This window comes from Phyllobates terribilis, unplaced genomic scaffold (assembly GCF_046119375.1).
Source record: "Phyllobates terribilis strain yellow unplaced genomic scaffold, ASM4611937v1 Scaffold_11__3_contigs__length_659146591, whole genome shotgun sequence".
Lineage (NCBI taxonomy): Eukaryota > Metazoa > Chordata > Amphibia > Anura > Dendrobatidae > Phyllobates > Phyllobates terribilis.
The window spans coordinates 575,527,312-575,552,829 of NW_027362771.1; the positions used below are offsets into that span (position 1 = coordinate 575,527,312).

Here is a 25,518-nt window from a genome sequence, read left to right on the forward strand (position 1 = left end):
TTATCTCCTCAGGACTCTTCCCCTGGTTTACTGATGTCCTCTTTCCAGCTCCAACAGCCAAAAGCCAGTGTTCTTTGAGCTCACGGAGACTCTTCACTTACCCCAAAATGCAGTGGGAATACGTAAATTATCTCCTCAGGACTCTTCCCCTGGTTTACCGATGTCCTCTTTTCAGCTCCAACAGCCAAAATCCAGTGTTCTTTGAGCTCGCGGAGACTCTTCACTTACCCCAAAATGCAGTGGGAATATGCTAATTATCTCCTCAGGACTCCTCCACAGATCCTGTATCTTCCGCTTCTCCTGACTGTGATGTCTCAGGTCAGATGGCGAGATGACGTCTTTCCAGCGCGCCCTCTCCTGAGCAGTCACAGCGCAGAGAGCAGGAAGAATGCAACGCTGAGGAGTCCGGAGTAGAGTAGCTGCAGCAGCAGCAGGAGAGATGAGGTGAGGTGAGTATTTTATTTTTTTCATTTAATAGGGGCATGGAGCATTGTAAGGGGGCCCAGCCGGCATGGAGCATTGTAGGGGGGCCCAGCCTGCATGGAGCATTAGATGAGGCCCAGCCTGCATGGAGCATTATATGGGGCCCATACAGCATGGAGCATTATATGGGGCCCATTCTGCATGGCGCATTATATGGGGCCCAGTATTCTTCATGGAGCATCATATGGGGCCATTTTTCTGCATGGAGCATTATATGGGGCTCATAATACTGTATGGAGCATTATATGGGTCTCATACTACTGTATGGAGGACTATATGGGGCTCATAATACTATATTGAGGACTATATGGGGCTCATAGTACTGTATGGAGGACTATATTGTCCGGTCTGCACTGTGCGCTGCAAGGGTTCGCCTGTTTCTGAGATATTGTAGAATTTACAATAGATATCAGTCATGTAATGTAAGAAGTGAGTGACATCTTTGCATTGTATTATATCTACATTCCTCTACCTCATCTGTGCATCATGAATCGTGGTATGTGTTAAAGGGGCCCACTGAGACGCTTTCGAGCAGGGCCCACGAAAACCTGGAGCCGGCCCTGGGGATCATTATACTGTATGGAGGACCATGGGGGTACATTATTCTGTATGGCTGTATGGAGGACCATGGGGGTGCATTAATTTGTATGTAGGACCATGGGGGTGCATTATATTGTATGGAGGACCATGGGGAGTGCACTATATTTTATGGAGGATCATGGGGAATGCATTATACTATATGGAGAGTTATGGGGGACGCATTATACTATATGGAAGGCTATGTGGGGGTCCATTATACTGTATGCAAGCAATTATACAGTGTGAAGGTTTGTGTGGGGGCCATCTTACTGTTTGGAGGGCTAGTGCGGGCCATTAAACTGTATGTAGGGCTGTGTGGGGGTCACACTTGGGGGATCATACTGTGTTAGGGTCACCATATGTTGCCTTGGGAGTTGAAGTGGGGTACAGTAGGGTCATTATACTGCGCATGTGGAGGCTAATGTGGAGGAATTCACCATGGGGGTATCATACTGTGTTTGGGGGGAACTTTTGCTGGCATCATACTTTATGGGGACAATGAGAGAGGAATCTGGGACTTCACCAGTAGGAAAATTGCTAAGTAAAGGCTGGAAGGTTGTGAGATCTGCTCTTCTGCACCCCCGACTATTATTACTTTTTTTTGGGGGGGGGGGTTGGCAATTATAACTTCTTCTGTGGGGCCCTATGATTTCTATGTACGCCCTTAGCCTTATGGAAGTACAACTTTACATATAATTTTCAGCCCTACACATTCAAGTCCATTACAACTGTATATAGAATTACTCTAGTAAAACAGGAATAACTCTTTTTCTACTATTAACCACCTACTCAGTCTCCTGGGAGACTGTCAAAAATTGCCATGCTGACTGTATTACGAGCCCTCATGGAGGAGTATTGGGAAAAGTTTTCAACTAGCAATAATCACGCCTCAGATAAACCTCATGGGCTATGATACTGCCACTGCGCAAAGCTGGAGGCCATCTGTGAGGAGCTGCGGCCTCCGGATCTGGGGCTCTGTCTACACTGAGGAGAGACAAAGTCATTAGGGGGCTGTGGGAGCAAAGGATTCTGGGAGTGGATATGCTAATAACACCCCTCCCCTAAGTCTGTAATGGAAGAAAGAAAAGCCCCCCAGGCTGGGGGAGGGGAGAGGGTTTATCCTCCATCTGACCATAGTGTCACCACCTCCTGCTATACAGACTGTCTGCTCCTGCGTCCTGGGGGAACCTTCACTTATGTGTTAGAGGATTGCATTACCAGGGACTTCCTGATGATGGCGCTAGAGCAGCTGAGAGGCAATACTGTCATGCTGTGACCATATAATAACAAATAGTGATTAAATACCGCCATACCAGGACCGCATAATAACACCAAATAAAGACTGTATACCGCCATACCATGAGCACATTATAATATTAAATAGTGACTCATTGCCGTCTTACCAGGAACACATAATAACAGCAAATAGGGACTGAATACCGCCACATAGTTCCTCTATACTGACTGTCCACAAGTTCCTACTACGTGGAATATGTAACGAGCCCTCACTTATGTTCTAGTACATTACATTATCAGTGATCGCCTGTTGTTGGCGTCAAGAGAGCAGCGAACGAGAACAAGGTCACCACCCAAAACTAAATGAAATTAAAGAACAATAACCGTGATATTTTCCTGAACAGTCGCCATCATTTGTCCTTCCCTAGGTCTATTATATCCTTTAGAAATAGTGTTTATTGGTTTCATCTTTATTAAAAGCTTCCGCCCAAACAGGGACTTGAACCCTGGACCCTCAGATTAAAAGTCTGATGCTCTACCGACTGAGCTATCCAAGCTTCGGTACATGATCATTGACACAATGACTTTCTCCTGTATTATCGGCCGTCTGCTCCTCCTTTCGGGTTACAGACTATCACCACTCACCACTATACGTTCTGTCCATTGGTTTCTACGTCCTGGAAGGGAACCGTCTCTTCTGTATTCCAGACCTGTCCAGCAATGCAGAGATGATCCCATAAGACGTAACGATTGAATTGGAGGGAGGACGTCATCAGGGACTTATAATGAACTGGGGGTAGGGGAGGATGATATCAAGGATTTATAATTAATTGGGTGATTGGGGAGGATGCTATACAGAGGCTTATAGTAAACCAGAGGGTGGGGAAGGAGGCTATAAGGGACTTATTATGAATTGGGTTGTGGGGGAAGACACTAACAGGAGGAGGACGCTATCAAGGACATATTATGAACTAGGGGTGGAAGAGAACACTATACAGGGACTTTTCAATGAATTGCCGTCAGGGAGTCTGTTATCAGGGACTTATGATGAATTGGAGGCATAGGCGGATTATAATGAGGGCAATCCGGGCGACCGCCCAGGGCACCGAGCCTGCAGGGGGCCCGCGGCTCCGGGCGGGGTGTCTAATGCCGGATTGCCCTCATTATATGTGCGGGCTGCCGCGGCACATACCGGTAGCAGTGGCGGGAGGGGGGGCCCCGGACCTCTCCCCCAGCAGCGACCGCCGCTACTTCTTCATCGGCCGGGCCAGCACTGCAGCAGTTAACTTTCCTGTGCTGGCCCGGCCGCGTCACTGCTAGGAGACACGGCTCTGTGCGCGGCCGTGTCTCCTAGCTGTGACGTCACACAGTGTGCGCCCGGCCTGTACTGCTACTTACCACCGGAGAGGAGAGAGAGCAGGCAGGAGGAATGGAGCCGGGGGATGGTGAGTGTGTGTGTGTGGGCAGATGTGTGTGTGGGCAGATGTGTGCGTGGGCAGGTGTGTGTGCGGGGGGCAGGTGTGTCTGTGTGGGCAGGTGTGTGTGTGTGTGGGCAGGTGTGTGTGTGTGTGTCTGTGTGGGCAGGTGTGTGTGTGTGTGTGGGCAGGTGTGTGTGTGTGTGTGGGCAGGTGTGTGTGTGTGTGGGCAGGTGTGTGTGTGTGGGCAGGTGTGTGTGTGGGCAGGTGTGTGTGTGTGTGGGCTGGTGTGTGTGTGGGCTGGTGTGTGTGTGTGTGGGCAGGTGTGTGTGTGGGCAGGTGTGTGTGTGTGTGGGCAGGTGTGTGTGTGTGTGTGGGCAGGTGTGTAGGTGTGTGTGTGTGTGTGTCTGTGTGGGCAGGTGTGTGTGTGTGTGTCTGTGTGGGCAGGTGTGTAGGTGTGTGGGCAGGTGTGTGTGTCTGTGTGGGGGCAGGTGTGTGTGTAGGCAGATGTGTGTGTGTGTGTGGGCAGATGTGTGTGTGTGTGGGGGCAGGTGTGTGTGTAGGCAGATGTGTGTGTGTGTGTGTGTATGGGCAGGTGTGTGTGTGGGCAGGTGTGTGTGTCTGTGTGGGCAGGTGTGTGTGTGTGTCTGTGTGGGCAGGTGTGTGTGTGGGCAGGTGTGTGTGGGCTGATGTGTGTGTGTGTGTGTGTGTGTGTGTGTGTGTGTGTGTGTGTGTGGGCAGGTTAGAAAGTCTTGCCCTGTTGAACACTACACCTGACTTGAGGCCACCACCTCTTGGTTGTCCAATGTTCTTGCTTCTCTAGGGCTCTTCTCAGATATTCATTATACCAGCTCCCCAGAATACCAAAGCTAGGGTGGGTGACCACGAGCCCTGGTGGTGGTCATAACTGCGGCCACCCAGGGGCAATACTCCATAACAACAATACCCTGAGGTGGTGTAGGATGTAAGGACCTATTCACACTACATCCAGCGCTGCATTCAGGTCTTTACACAAGGCTTACAACTGAATCCCTGAAATTCAGGATTGTGCTGTCTGAAATTAGACATCTGAAAGCAGAGCAAATGGAGCCTAAAGATTCAGACTTTAGCCTCGGTTTGCCTTTGTTCAAATCAATGGCTATGTCAAGGCCCATCTGAATGCCATTTTTCAGGGATTTAGATAGAAGCCTGGAAAGAGGAGATGAATGCATTGCAAAATTCAGTGTGAATAGGCCCTTATATCTGGAGTCTTGATATTGATGCCACATGCATTTTACTTGTTTTTAACTTAAAAAAAAATACACACACACAAATTATACACACACACACACCACACACACACACACACACTATACATACATACACACACACTATACATACACACACACAGATGTGTGTGTGGGCAGGTGTGTGTGTGTGTGATGTCTGTCTGTGTGTGTGTTTGTGTGTGTGTGTGGGCAGATGTCATTATGTGATGTCTGTTTGTATGTATGTATTTTTGTGTTTCAAATGTGTTTATGCGTGTCTGTATATGTTTGTGTGTGTGCATGACTGCATGCGGCCTCCTGCTGTGTATAGTTGGTGCCGTGCGGCCTCCTGATGTCTCTGGGGGGGCGCCGTGCGGCCCCCCGCTGTGTATAGATGGCTACGTGCGGCCCCCCGCTGTGTATAGATGGCTACGTGCGGCCCCCCGCTGTGTATAGACGGTGCCGTGCGGCCCCCCGCTGTGTATAGACGTTGCCGTGCGGCCCCCCGCTGTGTATAGATGGCTACGTGCGCCCCCCGCTGTGTATAGATGGCTACGTGCAGCCCCCCGCTGAGTATAGATGTCGCCGTGCGGCCTCCTGCTGTGTATAGATGGCTACGTGCGGCCTCCCGCTGAGTATAGATGGCGCTGTGCGGCCTCCTGCTGTCTCTGGGGGGAACGCCGTGCGGCATCTATACTCAGCAGGAGGCCGCACGTAGCCATCTATACACGTATACTCAGCAGGAGGCCGCACGTAGCCATCTATACGGTGCCATCTATACACAACGGGAGGCCACACGGCGCCATCTATACACAGCGGGAGGCCGCACGGTGCCATCTATACACAGCAGGAGGCCGCACGGCGCCATCTATACACAGCGGGAGGCCGCACATAGCCATCTATACACAGCGGGAGGCCGCACGGCACCATCTATACACAGCAGGAGGCCGCACGTAGCCATCTATACACGTATACTCAGCAGGAGGCCGCACATAGCCATCTATACGGTGCCATCTATACACAGCGGGAGGCCGCACGGCGCCATCTATACACAGCGGGAGGCCACAGGGCACCATCTATACACAGCGGGAGTCTCAGTGCTTTGCAAGAGCAGTCAATAAATTCTGCTTGACTAATTCTGAGCACCATAAAGTCTGGTTCGCTTCTAACCTGCTGTCTTCATTTTCAGCTTGCTGAATTCTAACTCATTTACTGTCATTCGAGACGATGCCTTTGCTGGTCTCTTTCACCTTGAATACCTGTAAGTGCTCCACTTAATGTCATATTTTTGATTCTGTTCTTCTTCATCTTTTGGCATGTGCAATTGTATGAGCAAGTATTCATATGAATTTATGACCTACTTAAACCTTCGAGGACCTTAAATTTTATTCAATCAAATTTTTTTCCAGTGTAAAACTATGGGACATATATGTGCCTTGGTCCTCAAAGGGTTTTTAAAGGGGCTGCAAACATAAATACGAAAAAAATAATTCAATTAGTGCTTTTTGTGTTCATTTAATTTTTATTTGAAGTCCATTTTTTTATATACCTTGAAATTAAGCCCTACCCCATGGAATGAAGCCCTACCTACATGACATCTGAGAGCTACATGGATCCCGCTTGTGAGGCGCCTGTCCGTCACTACTATTCAGTTTTAGGGTCCACTCACTAAGCCATATATTCTCTCATGCAAGAGAATAGGGCCAATTATGCTAATGACACTCGACTCAAACTCTGTCAGAGCTTCAACTGAGTGTGATCCGATTCACTCGCAGCACAGATATGGATAACTTAATTTCTCCATCTTCTCCATAGTCTCTGTGAGTGTTCATCGGACTGCACTTGGATGACATCCGAGTGCAGTCCAATGTTTTACGTGCGCCCATAGACTTGTATGGGTGCACATGGTCCGAATATCGAATGAGATTATTTTCTCATGCCAATAATAGCAGATCTGCACTGTCCCATAGTATAACATAGGGCCGAGTCCTTACATAGTTACATAGTTACATAGTTTATAAGGCCGAAAAAAGACAAGCATCCATCCAGTTCAGCCTATTTCTTGTGCGCTGCAGCTATTCCGCAGCGTTGATCCAGGGGAAGGCAACAAAAAACCATGCGGTATAGGCCAATTTACATCATTGAGGAAAAATTCACTTCCCGACACCAATCTGGCAGTCAGATTAAATCCCTGGATTAATTAACTAAGCATAAGATGTAATTTTATTGTTCTCAAGAAAGGCGTCCAGGCCTCTCTTGAACTCATTAAGTGAGTTGGACATCACCACTTCCTCTCCCAGAGAGTTCCAGAGTCTCACGGCTCTGACCGTAAAGAATCCCCTTCTATGCTGGTGCAGGAACCTCCTTTCCTCCAGACGCATAGTGTGCCCCCTCGTCTTTGTCACCATCCTTGGTATAAACAGGTCATGGGAGAGATCTCTGTACTGCCCCCTGATGTATTTATACATGTTTATGAGGTCTCCCCTAAGCCTTCTCTTTTCCAATGTAAATAGGCCTAATTTTGACAACCTCTCTGGGTATTCTAGTCCCTCCATTCCCTTTATTACCTTAGTCGCCCTCCTTTGTACCCTCTCTAGCTCCAATATGTCTTTCCTGAGCACCGGAGCCCAGAACTGTGCACAATATTCTAAGTGCGGCCTTACCAGCACTTTATACAGAGGAAGAACAATGTTCTCATCATATGCCCCTATTCCTCTTCTGATGCATGCCATGACTCTATTTGCCTTCGCAGCTGCTGCCTGACACTGGGCACTCCAATTTAATTTGCTATTAACCAAGACGCCCAGGTCCTTCTCCATGTCAGATTTCCCCAACGGTTTCCCATTTAATATGTATGGGTGACTGCTGTTTTTCTTTCCCATGTGCATGACCTTACATTTATCGGCATTGAACCCCATTTGCCATTTTTTGGCCCAACTCCCCAATTTATCTAAATCCTCCTGTAGCTGTGCCCTATCCTCATCTGTATTAACTACTTTACAAAGTTTAGTATCATCTGCAAATATTGCTATTTTACTATGCAACCCTTCCACTAGATCATTAATAAATATATTAAATAATATAGGGCCCAAGACAGACCCTTGAGGCACCCCGCTAGTAACCCTGACACACCCTGAGCTTACTCCATTGATAACCACCCTCTGCTTTCTATCACTCAGCCAGCTATTTACCCACTTGCACACATTATCCCCCAGACCAAGCATTCTCATTTTATATACCAACCTTTTGTGTGGCACGGTATCAAACGCTTTGGAGAAGTCAAGGTATACAACATCCACTGACTCTCCCCGGTCCAGCTGTGAGCTCACCTCCTCGTAGAAGGCGATCAGGTTTGTTTGGCAGGAGCGATCCCTCATGAATCCATGTTGATATGGAGTTAGACAGTTATTATCATTAAGATATTCTACAATAGCATCTCTAAGAAATCCTTCAAACAATTTACCCACAACAGATGTTAAGCTGACTGGTCTATAGTTCCCAGGGTCACTTTTAGACCCCTTTTTGAATATTGGTACCACATTTGCTTGGCGCCAGTCTAGTGGGACAGTCCCTGTCCATAAAGAGTGCTTGAATATAAGATACAGTGGTCTGTCTATCACATTACTTAATTCTTTTAGTACCCGGGGGTGTATGCCATCTGGGCCTGGTGACTTGTCTATTTTGATATTATTTAGGCGTTTCTGAACTCCCTCCTGGGTTAGGTGGGTGATATTTAGCGGAGGGTTTACTTTATCACTTTGCATTTCCTCCGATAAATTGTTTTCTTTTGTGAAAACAGTGGAGAAGAAGCTATTGAGTAGGTTTGCTTTACCCTCATCGCCCTCTATGATTTTACCCAGGTTATTTTTCAATGGGCCAACTCCATCAGTTTTAATCCTTTTACTGTTTATATAGTTAAAGAACAGTTTGGGATTCGTTTTACTTTCTTTGGCAATTAGTCTCTCTGTCTCCTCTTTTGCTATTCTTATTTGTTTCTTACAGATTTTGTTTTTTTCCCTATAAGATATTAACGCTTCCTCGCTGCCTTCTTGTTTAAGTTTACCGAAAGCCCTTTTTTTGTTTTTCATTGCCCTCTTGACTTCCTTATTTAGCCACATTGGTTTCCTCCTATTCCTAGCCCTTTTATTCCCATAAGGTATGTACCTTCTACAGTGACTATGTAGGACTGTTTTGAAAATTTCCCATTTTCTATCCATGCTCCTATTACTGAAGATACTATCCCAGTCTATAAGGTGAAGGGCATCTCTTAGCTGATCAAACTTTGCCCTCCTGAAGTTCAGTGTTTTTGTGACTCCCTTGCTGGGCACCCTACTGAAGCACATGTGGAATTGTATAATGTTGTGGTCACTATTTCCCAGGTGCCCCCCGACCTGCACCTCAGTTATTCTGTCTGGCCTGTTAGTTAATATTAAGTCTAAAAGGGCCGTCCCTCTAGTTGGTTCCTGCACAAGTTGTGACAAATAATTGTCTTTGATAATTGACAGAAACCTGTTTCCTTTCTGAGATCTACAGCTTTCGGTTTCCCAGTCTATATCGGGGTAGTTGAAGTCCCCCATAATAATCACCTCGTTATTTTTTGCTACTTCGTCTATTTGTCTCATTAATAGACTTTCCGTGGCTTCTCCTATATATTTGGTGGTCTATAACAGACTCCTATGATAATTTTATTATTGTTTTTTGCCCCATGTATCTCCACCCATAAGGACTCGACCTCCTCATGTCCCTCCCATACATCCTCCCGTATTGTAGGCTTTAGACGCGTCTTTACATATAGACAGACTCCACCCCCTTTCCGACTTCTTCGATCCCTTCTAAACAGACGGTAACCCTGTAAGTTAACTGCCCAGTCATAGCTTTCATCTAACCATGTCTCGGTTATTCCCACTATGTCATAGTTACCTGTAGATATTTCTGCTTCCAGTTCATCCATCTTGTTTGTCAGGCTTCTGGCATTTGCTAGCACGCAGTTTACACGATTTTGTTTTGTTCCAATCTTCTCCCTGTGGATTGTATTAGAAATTTTCTTACCTCCCTTCCAAGTATCTTGTCTTGGACCTTCTTTGTCGCACTTCATATCTTTCATTAGTATGTTCTCTGGTTGCATGTTCGTGTCCGGCGTTTTTCTTCCCATCCCCTCTTCTAGTTTAACGCCCTCCTGATGAGTGTTGCGAGTCTCCTGGCGAATGTGTGTTTCCCGGGTTTGTTGAGGTGTAGTCCGTCTCTGGCAAGGAGTCCGTCATAGAGGTAATTCACACCGTGGTCCAGGAATCCAAATCCTTGTTGTCTGCACCATCGTCTCAGCCAGTTGTTCACATCAAGGATCCTGTTCCATCTCCTGACGCCATGCCCGTCTGCTGGAAGGATAGAAAACTACCTGCGCATCCAGTTCTTTTACTTTCTTCCCCAATGCTTCAAAGTCCTTGCAGATTGTCGGTAGGTCCTTCTTTGCCGTGTCATTCGTGCCAACATGTATCAGAAGAAATGGGTGGACATCCTTGGACCTGGTGAGCTTCGGTATCCTATCGGTAACATCCTTGATCTTCGCCCCTGGGAGGCAGCATACTTCTCTTGCGGTTATGTCCGGTCTGCAGATAGCTGCTTCTGTTCCTCTCAGTAGTGAGTCTCCCACCACCACCACTCTTCTTCCCTTCTTCCTATCCGATAAAACATCACATAGCATTCGGCCATGTTATACGACAGTGTGAGCGAGCCCTTAGAGTCAAGGAATATTTACATGCAGATGATGATATTACTCTCCAAGTGTATATTTTTTTAAGCGAGTTCATAGTAAATGCTTTGCCTTTTTGACATGTGATCAACTAAAGAACAAGAAAGATTTAGGACCTCCCCTATAGAGAAACGGAAAATAGTTTGGAGGACTTGCATGTCCTTTTTTATTTATTTATTTATTATGAGAAAATCATAAAAGATCCCGTTTTTTAACCATGCTGTGACTTTCTGCTGAGGGAGAGGGAGAGAGCTGCCCTATTCAGAGTCTGTAATAAGACCTGCTGACAAAAGTGTTGAAGATACAGTCTAATGTGAATTAACAATGAAAAAAAGTTAATTTCACAAATGGCTTATATTTTCTTAATACAAACTTTTTTTGTGTTTACAGCTCCTTTAAAGGGAATCTGTCATCAGGTTTTTGCCACCTAATCTGAGAGCAGCATAATGTAGGGTTAGAGGCACTGATTCCAGTAATGTGTCACTTACTGGGCTGCTTAGTGTTGTTTTGATAAAATCATTGATTTGTCAGAAGGTAATTATCACTAGATGACTAGTAAGTTCTGTAGGACCCCACCCCCATCACTGATCAGTAGATTTCTGTGTACACTGAGCATGGGCAGAAAGCTGCCAATCAGTGGTGTGGGCGGGGCTATACAGAGCGCAGCATTCAGAGAGCTGCTAGATCTGCAGCAGATAAAACGGTGATTTTCTCAAAATGACAACAAGCAGCTGAAAAAGTGACACATCGCTGGAATCAGGGTATCTGCCCCTATATTGTTCTGCTCTCAGATGAGGCAGCACAATTAATATTGTGCCAAATTAATTTCCCGTGAACTATCACATGATCTATCACAGGGGATCATGTGACATGTCACGTGATAAATCAGGTGGGCGGGGGGGCCGTGCCTTCTAATCTGCCCGGGGCCCTTGCTACTCTTAATCCACCCCTGATTGGAGGGGTTGAGTGGAGAATGCCATAAGGGACTTTTAACCCTCCGTCAGGGGCAATATGTTTCATAACGAGTTTAGGGGCACAGGCTAGAAAATTGGCTATATTTTCCTTTTTTTTAAATTTCAATGCTCTAAAAGTGATCAGTTACCTTAATAGGAATGTAATAAATGAGAATCCACATAATCAGGTGGAAAAAAAAATGTTTACTAACCAGAAAAGTAATATGTTTCAAAGTGCACACATTTTGCTACTTGCAAAACAAACCCGACAGTTTTCTTCAAAAACTATTAGTAAACATAAAATTTAGATAAGCAAAATAAATTATAAGGTTGCTGAAATAGTACTGTACTCAAAATCAGTTACTATCAGATGTTAGCGGTTCACCTGTAAAAGTACACTTGCAGAGCAATGAGCATGATTTGCAGATCATTTCTGCATGAGACAGGCAAATAGAATTTTTGCAATTTTTCCATGCATAATTTGAGAGTCTCCTGAGTCCTGTGCAGGTGTTGCATCTCTGTCTTTTGGGTGGTGGGGGACAGGGCCGGCTCCAGGTTTTTCTGGGCCCCGGGCGAAAGAGTCTCAGTGGGCCCCTTTAACACATACCACGATTCATGATGCAGAGATACAGCGGAGAATATATATATATATATATATATATATATATATATATATATATATAGTACAATGCAAAGATTTCACTTCTTACATTACATGAGTGATATCTATTGTAAATTCCACAATAGCTCAGAAACCGGTGAATCGCTCCACACAGAATACTGGCCCCCATATAAGGCTCCATACGGAATACTGGCCCCCATAAGGCTCCATACGGAATACTGGCCCCCATATAACGCTTCATACAGAATACTGGCCCCCATATAAGGCTCCATACGGAATACTGGCCCCCATATATCGCTTTATACAGGATACTGGCCCCCATATAACGCTCCACACAGAATACTGGCCCCCATATAACGCTCCATACAGGATACTGGCCCCCATATAACGCTCCACACAGAATACTAGCCCCCATATAAGGTTCCATATGGAATACTGGCCCCCATATAACGCTTCATACGGAATACTGGCCCCCATATAAGGCTCCATACGGAATACTGGCCCCCATATAACGCTTCATACGGAATACTGGCCCCCATATAAGGCTCCATACGGAATACTGGCCTCCATATAAGGCTCCATATGGAATACTGGCCCCCATATAAGGCTCCATACGGAATACTGGCCCCCATATAACGCTCCATACAGGATACTGGTCCCCTTATAAAGCTCCATACAGGATACTGGCCCCCATATAACGCTCCATACAGGATACTGGTCACCTTATAAAACTCCATACAGGATACTGGCCCCCATATAACGCTCCATACAGGATACCGGTCCCCTTATAACGCTCCATACAGGATACCGGTCCCCTTATAACTCTCCATACAGGATACTGGCCCCCATATAATGCTGCATGCAGGCTGTTACCCCCCACATAATGCCCCATACAGGCTGTCCCCCCCTTATAATGCTCCATGCAGGCTGTTACCCCCCACATAATGCCCCATACAGCCCCCCCCCCTTTTAATGCTCCATGCAGGCTGTTACCCCCACATAATGCCCCATACAGGCCCCCCCCTTTTAATGCTCCATGCAGGCTGTTACCCCCACATAATGCCCCATACAGGCTGCCTCCCCTTATAATGCTCCATGCAGGCTGTTCCCCCCCACATAATGCACTATGCAGGCTGCCCCCCCCCTTTATAATGCCCCATGCAGGATGTCCCCCCCCCTTTATAATGCCCCATGCAGGATGCCCCCCCCTTCTCTTTATAATGCCCCATGCAGGCTGTCCCCCCCCTCTATATAATGCCCCATGCAGGATGCCCCCCCCCTTTATAATGCCCCATGCAGGATGCCCCCCCCTTCTCTTTATAATGCCCCATGCAGGCTGTCCCCCCCCTCTATATAATGCCCCATGCAGGATGCCCCCCCCTTCTCTTTATAATGCCCCATGCAGGATGCCCCCCCCTTCTCTTTATAATGCCCCATGCCTCCATACATTAAAAAAAAAAAATCAAATACTCACCTCCCTTCTCCTCACCTGCTACCTGCTACCTGCTGCCCGCTGCCCGCCGCTCGGCTCCGAACTCCAGAGTTGTCGGTGTCTTCCCGCTCAGCGTTCCCTGTGACGGCTCAGGGGAGGGCGCGGTGAAAATACGTCACCGCGCCCTCTGACCTGAGTCGTCACAGGGAGCGCAGAGCAGGAAGACAGCGGATCTGCGGAGGCACGGGGAGAGGTAAGTATCCGCCTGCCGGGGCCCTGAGCAAGCGGCGGAGAAGGGCGGGCGCTGACACCGCTCTCCTCCGCCCATAGCCCAGAGGGGTGCGCGACCGCCAGTGGGCCCCTCTGCCTGCTCAGGGCCCCGGCATTTGCCCGGGTGCGCCGGGTGCTGACGCCGGCCCTGGTGGGGGAGCTGGTGAATCTTCGCGTTCATGTTCTGTGCGAAATTTTCTCAGCCGCATTTGCATGCTAGAGGGTATTCCAATTGTTTTCACACTTCTTCTGCGAAGCTCTGCAATGACCAGTTCATGAGCCAGTGATTTAGATAGAGTCTTCTACGCTGTGATCCCAGCTGGTTTCCTATGTAAATAACGAGAGAATTTATTCCTGCCACATTTAGCATAGTGAAAAAAATTACCATTGGCCAGCGCCTGGCATTTCTACACACGCTGAGAGTAGCACACATCTGATCTGCAGGGTCTACACCACCCTTGGTTTCGTTGTAAAACGTTATCATTTCCGGCTTATTTTGTGCTTCAGACCGAGGATCGATCACATCATCATCATCATGAAGAGAGGATACAAGAATAACATTTTAGTTCTTGCGTGGGACATAGGACACTAAAACTTTCCCATCACTAAATCCAAACATACTGTGGTATTGTTCTCTCCCTTTCACATTGATAAACTGTGGCGGCAATTGTGTTTTATTTTTTCGCACAGTACCCACATATGATATATTTTTGGATTTCAAAAAATCAATCAAACCCACATCAGTAAACCAGTTATCTGCAGTTATATTCCTCCCCGAACCATACAAAGGCTCAGCCATTCGCTTTCCCACCTCACTCGGTGTGTTGCTTACACAATATGGACCTGCTGGCTGTTTCCCCGCATAAACTTCCATATTGTAGGTAGAAGTAATCCTGGAGTCAGCAAGGGAAAAAATTTTTAGCCCATATTTGTTTGGTTTAGATGGGATATATTGCCGAAAGCCACATCTACCACGAAATCCCGGGAGCATTTCATCAATAGTGACATTTTGACCTAGACAATAGCTTTTTTGACAGGTTTGGACAAATTTTTCAAATATCTCACGAATCACAGCAAGCCGGTCATATTTTTTTCACTCAGTTCTGGTACTTCTGTCGTCAAAACGAGGACACCGCATTATAATTTTGAATCTCTTTCTATTCATTACCAAGGAAAATTTCTCAATGCCGTCCCCATCTCTACCCCAGAGCTCCTCCAAACTCTGTCGGTTTGCCCTATAGGCGCCTGCAAGATATAGCAAACCAATAAACGCCCTCAGTTCAATTACATCAATAGGGTTGACATCTCGCTTTCTAATGAAACTGTCCCTTATGGTGTCCATGTACTGATTTGTATATGTCACAATTGTGACCAGAATGTCATCAGGGAATAAACAGTTCCAGCATTCCATTTCATTTTTAGCATTCCATTCCTTGCAGTTCCTATGACACCTGGAAGGTGGCTCAAAATGTTATGCGAGCGTGTGTGAGAACGTTTAGGGGGTGGCTTTTTTATCCATTTTGTTGTTTTATCTTTGCCCAAATAATTTGTTTCTATGTCTTGAGCATCCTCCGCACTCTCTCCATCTTGATCTGTATCAGACACATCTGGACATTCTTCCACATCATCTTCTGAATCAATGTCACTTTCTTCCCCTAAATCTTCTAGCTGTAAGGGGTCTGTCTCATCATCATCAAGCAGTATATTTTGCACTTGCTCAACATGAAGGGCATTTGACAAGTCAAATATTCTCCTCGCCATTTCAGAAGAAAAGCTGAAGCAAGAGAGAGAATATGTGTTAGGGCGCCATGTGCCTGAGAAGCACACTCTTATTTCTAACAAAACCTTCTATGACAAATCCACAAATTTAGCACTAGCTATTCATAAAACAAGCTAAAAAAACAATTGGGATGAATAAAAACAGCAAATACTAACCGTCAAAGGTGTGACGCATTCAGGGGCTGATATCTGATCTCCTGAAGCTCTGCAGCACAAGAGGCTTCTCAGGTTTCACACAGCCTTTAAAGTTAGGAAGGTACTGGGAGGAGGGTGTTTCCCAGACAAACCACTGAAAATAGAGAAATGAAACTGAGTGAGCTGCGCCTGTCAGATCAGATGCCCCTGACGGAGGGTTAATTAATTGGTGGTGGTGGGAGGATGCTATCAGGTTAGCAAAGCCCACTAGGGGTACAAGAATCCAATGAATTTAAGTAGGGGTAAGCCGGATCAGATTTCGTAAATAAAATCTCACTTTTAATATTCAAGATTAAAATATGGGTACCAATATCTCACAATGACATATACAGATATTAAAGTGACAAAGTGAACTTGTCCTCAATTATAAAATAGTTGGATCTTACCATTAGAAGTTTTCAATCAGCAAAAACATCACACAGGAGGGAGAAAAGGGAAATAAAGTCAGACAGGTAAAGCTACGTTCCCTGTCGTGCCCAATGCAATATCTCCCCGTCCTGACAAGGACAGTACCCGAGTGCGACCTATCCCTCTAATAATGTCCTTGTACAAACCCTCCATACGCATTTCATCAACCTGTAAAGGGAGACTCCTCAGGGGAGAAGAATGTATATAAAGGCAATAGATTATGTAACAGTATCACAGCCCCTTTATGTGGCAGAGTGCTGACAATAGTGCTGACAATAGTGCTGACAGAGTGCTGACAAGAGTGCTGACAGATTGCTGACAGAGTGCTGACAGAGTGCTGACAAGAGTGCTGACAGAGTGCTGACAGAGTGCTGACAATAGTGCTGACAGAGTGCTGACGAGTGCTGACAGAGTGCTGACAATAGTGCTGACAGAGTGCTGACAAGAGTGCTGACAGAGTGCTGACAGAGTGCTGACAAGAGTGCTGACAGAGTGCTGACAGAGTGCTGACAGCGCTGACAGAGTGCTGACAGAGTGCTGACAGAGTGCTGACAAGAGTGCTGACAGAGTGCTGACAGCGCTGACAGAGTGCTGACAAGAGTGCTGACAGAGTGCTGACAGAATGCTGACAAGAGTGCTGACAGAATGCTGACAAGAGTGCTGACAGAATGCTGACAGAGTGCTGACAAGAGTGCTGACAGAATGCTGACAGAGTGCTGACAGAATGCTGACAAGAGTGCTGACAGAGTGCTGACAAGAGTGCTGAAAGAGTGCTGACAAGAGTGCTGACAGAGTGCTGACAGAATGCTGACAAGAGTGCTGACCGAGTGCTGACAGAGTGCTGACAGAATGCTGACAGAGTGCTGACAAGTGTGCTGACAGAGTGCTGACAGAATGCTGACAGAATGCTGACAAGAGTGCTGACAGAGTGCTGAGAGTGCTGACAAGAGTGCTGACAAGAGTGCTGATAGAGTGCTGACAGAGTGCTGACAGAATGCTGACAGAGTGCTGACAAGAGTGCTGTGCAGCACATGGAGCAAATGCTTCATAATCTATTCCCTTTATATACATTCATCTCCCCTGAGGAGCCCCCATTACAGGACACCATCAGGGACTTATAATGATAACAACTAATAATAGTGAATGAATAGCACTGTATCATAGACACATAATAGTATCACATAGTGACTGAATATCGCTATACCATGAACATAATATAACAGCAAACAGTTTTTGAATACCGCCAAACCATGAAAATATAGAAACACCAAACAATGACTTTATTACCGCCATACCATGAACACATAATAACAAAAACAACTAAAACATGACTCCATATGGAGAAATCTCCAGGGAAGCAGCTGACTAGATAGTAATCCTGTAATTGATCCCGCACGTTTCTTTGCTGATTCTCTTGTCCTCAGGGAAATGAAATGTCACTTATAATTCTCAGCCCGACACATGTAACATACGGCTCCAATACAACTGTATACACGTAATAATCTCCCATAAACACTTCTTTTAATATTAACCAACTACTCAGTCTCCTGGGAGACTGTTAAAAATTGCCATGCTGACTGTATTACGAGCCCTCATGGCGGGGTATTGGGAAAAGTTTTCAACTAGCAATAATCACACCTCAGATAAACCTCATGGGCTATGATACTGCCACTGCGCAAAGCTGGAGGCCATCTGTGAGGAGCTGCGGCCTCCGGATCTGGGGCTCTGTCTACACTGAGGAGAGACAAAGTCATTAGGGGGCTGTGGGAGCAAAGGATTCTGGGAGTGGATATGCTAATAAACCCCTCCCTTAAGAAGAATTGGTAGCAGGGAGGATGGAGAACATTTTTCCAGCGATGTTGCTGTGTGGGGCCACATTTCGTTATTATTTGTGCCGAGCTGTAGGAGCTTTTAACGGTACCTTTTCAGGGTACGTATGATGTTACAGTCGCTTTTTATATGCAGGAACCAAAAATTCTATTTTATTATTTTTTTGTTACTGTTTCTTTACATTTTACACTATTTGGTGTTAAATAATTGCGTATTTCAATAGATCTAAGGTTTATGGGCCCAGAAAAATAGTAGTTTTATTTCTAGGTAGTGGAGGGAGATAATGCAACAGATGTCTTAGAGAGAAATTGTAAAATCCATAAAGATATCTCCAGACATGGGACATATCACCCTCACATTGAACATATGGGATTAATTATAACTGGGGAAGTGAGAAAGAGCTGAACATTGAAGTAGGGACTTCCTGCTGTGAGCAGGTAATTACATTAAGGCCACGTCCCCACTATCAGTATTTGGTCAGTATTCGGTCAGTATTTTTTCTCAGGAGTGGGAGACAAAACCAGGAGTGGGTGATAAATGCAGAATTTATGCACTTATTTCTATTATACCTTTTCTCTGATTGTTCCTCACCTGGTTTTGGCTCCTACTCCTGAGAAAAAATGCTGACCAAATACTGACTAAATACTGATAGTGGGATAGTGGCCTTAGGGATCTGATGGGAACCAGCCAACAAACTTAGGATTCTTATGCTCAGAGGCAGAGAAGTATAGGGGCTTCCTCTGTTCATGGAATTATCTCAGACACTCAGGAGCCAGTGGTCAGTGATGAATATTGGGGTTGCATCAATCCGATATTTATGGGAGAAATATTTTCAGCGCTGTAGCGAAAGGACAACCATAATGCATTCACTCACATCATGGTAAGGCCATCCGAACCCCTCCAACTTAATATCATTCCGATGGATGATGCTATCTGTGCCATGTTTCATCTCTATAGAAAGGTAAAATCGTGATAGAAAACACAATAATATCTCCCACCTGGGACCTCCAGGGGCAAAGATATGCTGAAAGTTGGAAATCTCGTAAACTTCTAAAAGACCTAGCACATCCCATGACAGGCCCCCATATAAGCTCACTGAGGGGAGGCATGTGCGGGTAACCTTGATCTAATAAAAAGCAAAGTTTGGGTTTTTAGTATTTGTCAGTTCTGGAAGACACAGTACTCTGTCATTCTGTCTATTGCTCTAAGGAATACTTTCTTCCACTAAGCTCTGATTCATTTCCATGATTAGGTTTAGTACTTTTCTCTTATTATACCTTTTATTTTATGTAATTGAATATATACCATATTGTTTTGTTCCCCTTTTGTACCATCTTTGTATATTTTTATAAACACTGCCTACCTTTCTGGATTTATATATTTTATTAACTATATAAAATTTAATATCGCTGCTCCTCTGGCTCTGTAAACCGCAACCCTGAAGCCATACGCTATCTGTAAAGGGTGTCCAATCAGAGGTGGTGGCAGCGAGCAGTGGTTCCCTTTTGTTATTGTGGAGCTGGCAGTGACCATACGGGGGGTATATATATATATATATATGTATATATACATATACATATATTCCATGCGTTGGAATTGGAGGTGCATATACCGTACACTCACTGTGAGTTCCTCAATAACCGGCCTTGTAGTAGAAGCAGCTGTGGCCTCGTCCATCACTCGTCAGTCTATTGTGTAATTGTCCTGACCATAAGAGGCAGCTGAGTTGCATCCCCTGACATCTGGTGGCAGTGATCGAATCTGTATGGTCTCCCAGAGGAATAACAACATGTGTGGTGATAATCACAACTTGAGAATGGGATCACTAGGAGCACAAATATGGCGACAACACAGAATCATGAGCACGAATATGGCGGCATCAGACACAAGAGTACAAAGATGGAGGCCACACAGTATTATCAGGAGTACAAACATGGCGGCACCAGAGCCACCACAAGAGTACAAAGATGGCAGCTGCACAGTATTATCAGGAGTACAAAGATGGCGGCACCAGACACACCACAAGAGTACAAAGATGGCGGCAGCACAGTATTATCAGGAGTACAAACATTGCGGCACCAGAGCTACCACAAGAGTGCAAAGATGGCGGCACCAGAGCTATCACAAGAGTGCAAAGATGGCGGCCGCACAGTATTATCAGGAGTACAAAGATGGCGGCACCAGACACACCACAAGAGTACAAAGATGGCGGCCGCACTGTATTATCCGGAGTACAAAGATTGCGGCACCAGAGCTACCACAAGAGTACAAAGATAGCGGCCGCACAGTATTATCAGGAGTACAAAGATGGCGGCACCAGACACACCACAAGAGTACAAAGATAGCGGCCGCACAGTATTATCAGGAGTACAAAGATGGCGGCACCAGACACACCCCAAGAGTACAAAGATAGCGGCCGCACAGTATTATCAGGAGTACAAAGATGGCGGCACCAGACACACCACAAGAGTACAAAGATAGCGGCCGCACAGTATTATCAGGAGTACAAAGATGGCGGCACCAGACACTCCACAAGAGTGCAAAGATGGCGGCCGCACAGTAATATCAGGAGTACAAACATGGCGGCACCAGAGCCGCCACAAGAGTACAAAGATGGCGGCAGCACAGTATTATCAGGAGTACAAACATTGCGGCACCAGAGCTACCACAAGAGTACAAAGATGGCGGCACCAGAGCTACCACAAGAGTGCAAAGATGGCGGCACCAGAGCTACCACAAGAGTGCAAAGATGGCGGCCGCACAGTATTATCAGGAGTACAAAGATGGCGGCACCAGACACACCACAAGAGTACAAAGATAGCGGCCGCACAGTATTATCAGGAGTACAAAGATGGCGGCATCAGAGCCACCACAAGAGTACAAAGATGGCGGCACCAGAGCTACCACAAGAGTACAAAGATGGCGGCACCAGAGCTACCACAAGAGTGCAAAGATGGCGGCACCAGAGCTACCACAAGAGTGCAAAGATGGCGGCCGCACAGTATTATCAGGAGTACAAAGATGGCGGCACCAGAGCTACCACAAGAGTGCAAAGATGGTGGCCGCACAGTATTATCAGGAGTACAAAGATGGCGGCACCAGAGCTACCACAAGAGTGCAAAGATGACGGCACCAGAGCTACCACAAGAGTACAAAGATGGCGGCCGCACAGTATTATCAGGAGTACAAAGATGGCGGCACCAGAGCTACCACAAGAGTGCAAAGATGGTGGCCGCACAGTATTATCAGGAGTACAAAGATGGCGGCACCAGAGCTACCACAAGAGTGCAAAGATGACGGCACCAGAGCTACCACAAGAGTACAAAGATGGCGGCCGCACAGTATTATCAGGAGTACAAAGATGGCGGCCGCACAGTATTATCAGGAGTACAAAGATGGCAGCATCAGAGCCACCACAAGAGTACAAAGATGGCGGCCGCACAGTATTATCAGGAGTACAAAGATGGCGGCACCAGACACACCACAAGAGTACAAAGATAGCGGCCGCACAGTATTATCAGGAGTACAAAGATGGCGGCATCAGAGCCACCACAAGAGTACAAAGATGGCGGCACCAGAGCTACCACAAGAGTACAACGATGGCGGCACCAGAGCTACCACAAGAGTGCAAAGATGGCGGCACCAGAGCTACCACAAGAGTACAAAGATGGCGACCGCACAGTATTATCAAGAGTACAAAGACGGTGGCCGCACATTATTATAAGTTGTACAAAGACGGCAGCATCAGAGCCACCACACGAGTACAAAGATGGCCACCACATTGCACAACTGAAAGCACTATCATGACAAACTCCAACCACAAAGCTCACAGATTGCTATTTGCACACCACCCATCCTTAGTCTGCTCTTTACCACCTATTCAGTCTCCTGGGAGACTGTCAAAAATTGCCATGCTGACTGTATTTCAAGTCATCATGGCGGGGTATTGGGAAAAGTTTTCAACTAGCAATAATCACGCCTCGGATAAACCTCATGGGCTATGATACTGCCACTGCGCAAAGCTGGAGGCCATCTGTGAGGAGCTGCGGCCTCCGGATCTGGGGCTCTGTCTACACTGAGGAGAGACAAAGTCATTAGGGGGCTGTGGGAGCAAAGGATTCTGGGAGTGGATATGCTAATAACACCCCTCCCCTAAGTCTGTAATGGCAGAAAGAAAAGCTCCCCAGGCTGGGGGAGGGGAGGGGGTTTATGCATTGATATAATACCGTTATACCATGAGCGCAGAATAATACAAAGTAGTGACTAAATACCAACTTACCATGATCTCATAATAATGCCAGATAGTGAGAGAATACTATCTCTGGGCTCGGCCTCTCCGATCATTTATAGACACCCGCATCCTGTGTAATACCAGGTCCATCAGGTGGTCGAAAAGGGATGTTGTAATCTGTGGCCCTATAGAGGCCACAATGTAAGGAACTGTACAGGTGACCTAGCTGTGGCACCATCAGAGGAGATCACCGCTAGTCCTCCATGCTGAGCCTCCTCCCATAATATTAGGCCTGTTGTGCTGTATATTATATTATATCACCTATATATCATGGAGTCATTTCAACATTTTTTATTCAATTTTATTAAAAGTTTCAGCCTGAAAAGGTACTCGAACCCTGAACTAAAGATTTAGGACTATTTCAGGCTGGACCTAACTCGCTTCCATTAGCCTCTGAGCACTTCCAAAGAGTGAATGCAACCACGGTCTCTTATAAGAAGGTGCATAGACAGGTTTTTTAAGCCCTTTTACAATGTAACCACTGCAGCCAATCACTAGCCACAGCAGTAACCAATGTGACTGGAGACTGACAGTAGTGATCACACTTCTGTACGGCCAAAATAGGATGTACAGAGATGGGCTGTTTCCTATTTATGGAGGCGAATATTAAACAACTGCAGGTTTAAGTCCCCTAAGGGGACTGATAAAAATAAGATCATGCCCATCTGTGCGTCCAGAATAGGATGTACAGAGGCTGCCTGTATAGAGGTGAGTATTAAGCAATCGCAGGTCCAAGTCCCCAAAGGGGACTGATAAAAATAAAATCACTCCCCTTTTACCAATATGTAAAAAAATTAGCACATTGGGTATTGCTGGGTTTCTAAATATCTGAACTAATAAAATATTTTTATCCCAAATGCTACAAGCCGAAACCGAAGAAAAAAAAATCTAAATGGCAGAATTGCAGGGGAGGTTGGGGGAGGGGTCATGTCACCTCCCAAAATAAAGTGGAATTAAAACAGATACGAAAGTCATATGGACCCCAAAATGGTACAATATAGACTACACCTCGCCCCGAAAAAAACAAGACCTCGCACAACTCTAACAACCCAAAAAATAAAAGTTATGGCTCTCAGAATATGATGGCTGAAACAAGATATTTTTATTTAAAGCAGTTTGATTTTTTTTTTTTACAGTAAAACAACTATATAAAATGTGACATCACGATGATCGCACTGACAAGTAGAAGAAAGTTATCAGGTCATTTTTACAGCAACTTGAACGCCAAAAAATCAAAACTCAAATAACAATGGCGGAATCAAAACTTTTTCATTACTTGGAATTTTTCCCACTATTCAGTATATTTTATGGCAAAATGAATGCTATCATACAACACTAAATCTCGTCCCGCAAGAGATGAGCTCTCATACAGCAACGCGGATGGAGAAATAAAAATGTTGTGGCTTTTAGAAAACAGAGAGAAAAAAAAATAGATTGGCCACTTCTTTCATCGTCAGCCTGCAGACAAGTCAGATCTCCCACCTCCACAAAATAGGAAAGCACATCTATTATAACCGCATGATTCAGTCTCAAAAATGCAACTACTAGTTTATAGCAATTTTTCGGAGTTACAAAAAACAGCGCCACCCCTGTGAACAGGTTGTTTGTGGTATTGCAGCTAGGCCCTATTCTCTTCAATAGAGCTGAGCAGTAATACCAGACTTAATCGGGTTTTTGCACCATCCAGAAATTTCTAGACAGTTCTTTATGGGTTTTCAATGTGTCCATAAACCATGTTCTCTGTTTGTGACTTTCGAAAAGTTGTTCAGAAAAAAAATAAAAATCAGGCTGGCGGCTCCGGACACAACTCTGGACTAGTGTGGAACAGACATTTTTTTCTAATCCTTGACAAAAACTGACCAATGTGACTTCTGATTAATTAACGAATCAGCCTCGGGTTATTTATACTTACCCGAAATCTGTATAAAGCCGGGTCTTCCCCAAGGTGATCCAAAAAGGGACGGTGTAATCTGTGGCCTATGGATGCCACAATATGGGAAACTGTGCAGGTGACCTTACATACATATCATGCAGTTGTTTGAAAAAAAATGTCATGAAATTTTATTAAATAACAATTCTGCCCAAATGGGGACTTGAACCCTGGACCCTCAGATTAAAAGTCTGATGTTCTACTGACTGAGCTATCCAGGCTCTGTGGAAAACATAGGAGTGGTAAGATTTCAGTGTGGAACTAACAACAACTAACACCTTGTATTATATAAATACATTATTTCTTGCACCTGGGAAGTATGAAGGGATCTATACTGATACCATATATTACATGCACGCTCACTGAAGCCCATAGGATGAATGCCTCCTTGGACCTGCCAGGGTCAGTCACAGAGGTTATGTTCCCTCTGTAAGTGACCTAAGGCTGCACACCATAACTACTGATGTGCACAGCTCCCGCCTGCTTTGTGTGCCCCCTATGACTGATCCTGAGTAGCAGGAAACATCCGATGTTCAAGGGGTCACCTACGCAGTCACACAGTAATACCATTTGAAGCCACAAGGCCGAGCGCCATGTCTGCACAGTTCCCCGTCACTTCCGCTCGGACCATACACATAACATGAGAGCAACAAGAGCCTGTACTATGTGCAACAAGAGCCTGTACTATGTGCAACAAGACCAACATAATGGAACGCCAACATGGCAGCAACATAAAGAAAATGCATAATATTTAGTCTGTCTCTTATAAGAAGGTGTGTAGACAGTTTTGTTTAACCATTTTACAATGTAACCGCTGCAGCCAATCACTAGCCATAGCAGTGACCAATGTGATCATAGACTGGCTGCAGTGATCCCACATCTGTACGGCCTAAGAGGATGTACAGTGACTGGCTGTTTATGAAGTATGGAGGCGAGTATTTTTTCAACTTTTTAAAGGGTTTTTCTATTATTAAGTTTTCTATCTCCGTAGGCTCGCCCAGTGAAAATAATAATAAACTGTGTTTTCCTCACCCCCCGATACTTCCGAGCTGCCTGTCTGTCATTGCTTCCCGTCCTGTCAAGAGGCTGCAGCAGTGAT

The 25,518-nt window shown here is 45.7% G+C and overlaps 4 non-coding genes across 4 annotated transcripts; all 4 read right to left on the minus strand.

Moving 5' to 3' along the window:
• Positions 1-1,855: 1,855 nt before the first annotated feature.
• LOC141168433 (U4 spliceosomal RNA) lies at positions 1,856-1,995 on the minus strand. The gene has a single exon (XR_012252170.1). It is a non-coding gene; the product is annotated as a U4 spliceosomal RNA (small nuclear RNA).
• A 787-nt stretch (positions 1,996-2,782) lies between these two features.
• Positions 2,783-2,855, minus strand: TRNAK-UUU (transfer RNA lysine (anticodon UUU)). Its single transcript has one exon. It is a non-coding gene; the product is annotated as a tRNA-Lys (tRNA).
• Positions 2,856-17,911: 15,056 nt separating this feature from the next.
• Positions 17,912-18,051, minus strand: LOC141168441 (U4 spliceosomal RNA). The gene has a single exon (XR_012252177.1). It is a non-coding gene; the product is annotated as a U4 spliceosomal RNA (small nuclear RNA).
• Positions 18,052-22,082: 4,031 nt separating this feature from the next.
• LOC141168169 (U4 spliceosomal RNA) lies at positions 22,083-22,222 on the minus strand. Its single transcript, XR_012251918.1, has one exon. It is a non-coding gene; the product is annotated as a U4 spliceosomal RNA (small nuclear RNA).
• Between the last annotated feature and the right edge of the window lie 3,296 nt (positions 22,223-25,518).